The sequence below is a fragment of the Chrysochloris asiatica genome, unplaced genomic scaffold, assembly GCF_000296735.1.
Source record: "Chrysochloris asiatica unplaced genomic scaffold, ChrAsi1.0 scaffold00533, whole genome shotgun sequence".
Classification (NCBI taxonomy): domain Eukaryota; kingdom Metazoa; phylum Chordata; class Mammalia; order Afrosoricida; family Chrysochloridae; genus Chrysochloris; species Chrysochloris asiatica.
Genome location: NW_006409051.1, coordinates 524,364 through 527,767, shown reverse-complemented (window position 1 = coordinate 527,767; position 3,404 = coordinate 524,364).

The window sequence follows — 3,404 nt, the reverse complement described above, 5'->3', positions numbered from 1 at the left end:
GACTAGAAAGCAATAGATTTTTTGCTTCTGCCACAAATTCCCCCAGCTGTGAGCCTTCCAACCTTCTAAGTATTCCTTTATATGTGGTTTAGAGTTCTGGGACCATCCCCTGAGCCTGCTTGTTCAGATATTCTGTGTTGTTGTTGTTGGAGCTCTCTGCTATACGTCCACCTGATCTGCCATCTTGTTTGTTCCCCCTTCCCTTGGTTTTTTTACCCTTTCTTTCTACATGCACCTTTTCCTTTCCTTTCTTCTGCTTCTCTTGTTTCCCTTTCCTTTATTTTTTAAATTCTTGCCCTTTGATTGACTAATTTTACCCAGCATAATGTCCCCCAGGATCACCCATGTTGGGAGGTATTTTACAGATTCACTATTATTCTTCAATGTTACATAGCATTCCATTATATTTATGTACTGAAGTTTATTTGATCATTCTTCTGTCTTTAGCTTTTTAATGTGCCTCATGTAGACAGGATATTAAATGGTCCCATTTTCTTATCTGTCCTGCTACTCTCTGTCTCTTGACTGGTGCATTTATTCAATTCACATTCAGTGTATTTATCAATATGTAAGAATTTATTCCATCTGTTAGTTTGTCATAGTATGGTGACTTGCAAGTTTCTGTGATTCTGGAAGCTATGCTACTGGTATTTTAAATACCAGCAGGGTCAATCATGGTGGACAGGTTTCAGATGAGCTCCCAGTCAAAGACAGACTAGGAAGAAGAAGAGACAGATTACTTATAAATATTTAGTCACTGAAAACCTTATAAATAGCAGTGGAATACTGTCATATAGCACCAGAATAGTGACTATTGAAACATGATGAAGATCACCAGAATATTGTCAGATATAGGGCCAGAAAATGAGTCCCTCAGGTTGGAAGGCACTCAAAAATGTGACTGGGGAATTGTAGCAGGGGTCAGAGCTTGGTGGCAGATTAGGGAGCAGCGCGGTGCAGACCTCAGACAGTAATAACACAGAATAGCAGATGTAGCAGATTTAGGGGACAGTCTCAGAACTCTGAACTACATATAATGGAATATTTAGAAGGATCTAAGGCTTACTGCTAGTGGGATTTGTAACAGAAGCAAGAAAAGTGATGTTTTATGGTCTGCAGCTGCCAGTGGGTGCTGGAGCAGCCATCTTGGGCTTGACAGAGCAGGAAAAGATTCAGAGGAGTATGCCCATCACAGAGGTCTGATTGATCATCGAAGATAAAGATGTGAACATTTTTTCCTGTTCATTGGTCTCTCATTGTCTGTGTACCTCCACTCTGGTGACTAGAGGGGGTGCCTGAGTGAGTGGACACCCTCCCCAAACCCCTGGAGGATGCTGTGCATGTGCATAGATCTTCCCAGCAAAGATCACAGGGTGCAGAGTCTAAAAAGGGGGAGGAGACAACAGGAATGGTCTCCTAAAATGACTCTAGCTGGCTGAATGAGGGGTGTTAAATTCATACTCATATTTTGCTATGGTTGGTTTTTTTGTGTGTGTGTGATTATACACTGTAGCATCTAATCTGTTTTTTTTGTTTTGCTGTTGTGGTTTTATTTTTTTGTTTTCTTGGTTCCCCTTTTACCTTGTGGGAGGTGTCTTTCTCTCCCTACATTACCCAAGAAGAGACAGAAATTGTGGTTATATAGCCAAGCTATCATCACACCCTATAAAATTCCACCATCCAGGCAAAAGCCAATGCCAGCTGCTATACACTAGATAGACAGCCAACACCTGCTGCAGTTACTCTGAGTTGAATAGCAAGTGAAAATTGAAGCCCATCTCCTGATCACATCTATCTTGAGGCAATCAGAAAAGCTTAGTAATACATCAACATACATTCATTTAATTATTGAAGATGCCCAAGAGAGAGCTGAAGATTTCAACACACGTCCGGAAACAAGATAGAGTAAATGAAACAGATGTGAGCTGCAGGTAGACCTAAATTTTCCATTGGAAGGAGGACAAGCTTTGGAACTGCCTGAGAAGGGATTCAGGAGAACGATATTGAGGTGCATCCAAATGCTCCAAAGAGTTGAGAAAAGTAAGGAAGAAGTCAGGAAAGTGCTACAGGAACAATCAAATAAGACAGAAATAGCACTGGAAACAATTCAAAAGCTGCAGAAAGAGGTCTAAATGATTAATAATAAAATATCAGAAATGGACAATACACTGAAAGTGCAAAGGAGTAGAGTTGAAGAGATGGAAGCTAGAACCAGTGATCTAGAAGACAAATCTGTTAATACTGCTTAGATAGAAGACCAAGCATAAAAAATATTTTTAAAAAATATGAAGAAAATCTAAGATTCATGTGGGACAACATGAAGTGGAATAACTTGAAAATCATTGGCATTCCAGAACAAGATGAATCACAGAAGACCACAGAGGAGACAGTTGAAGAGCTGCTGGAAGAAAATTTTCCTAACATTCTGAAACACAAAAAGATAAGCATTCACGAAGCTCAATGAGCCCCTGGAAGGATACACCCACAAAAGAAAATCACCAAGACATAAGCTCTCCAAAATCAAAGATAAGGACAGAATTCTGAAATCAGCTAGAGAAAACATGAAGTGTTACTTACAAAGGCAAGCAAATTAGATTAAGCTCTGATCTTTCAGCAAAAACCATGCAGGCAAGAAGGTAATGGGGAGACATATATAAAACCCTGAAAGAAAAAAATTGTCAACCACGAATTGTCTGCACAGAAAAGCTGTCAATAAAATATGATTGTGTAATAAAAACCCTTGTTCTGTTTGAATGACTGCCACGTGGTCTATGTATGGGTTCCACATGAATGCAATTAAGTGTTCCAGAATAGTTATTCTTCACAATGTTGTCAAGTGTTTTCTATCAAATTGTAGCAATTTATACTTGCTCACAGTATCAAATATCTTTCTCTTCATCTACTCAGGTTCTGGTCACAGGTCAGCAGTAGTCATTCAAGCTAGATTAAATGGGTACCAGCTGCAAGTTTGGGAGTTCACACACCTCCCTGTACTTCAGTCCAGCTGGCCCCTTCACTCTCAGCTCCTAGGTCAGTACCCATGGGCTGAGGAGTTCACACAATTCCCTAAACTTCAGACCAACCAGCCCTTCTTCTCACTCTTATCTCAAGGTCAATGGATACCAATAGAACATGTCTAAGGAGCTCTGGTAGCGTAGTGGTTATGGTTCAACTGCTAATCTCAAGGTCAGCAATTCAAAATTACCAGTGATTCTGTGAGAGAAAGATGAGGTTTTCTAATCCTGTAAAGATTTACAGCCTCAGAAACCCTATATAGGGTCACTATGAGTCAGAACTGACACCATGGCACATGTTGTTGTTGTCAGGTGCCATCGAGTCGGAACCGACTCATAGCGACCCCATGCACAGCAGAACGAAACAATGTTCGATCCTGGGCCAACCTC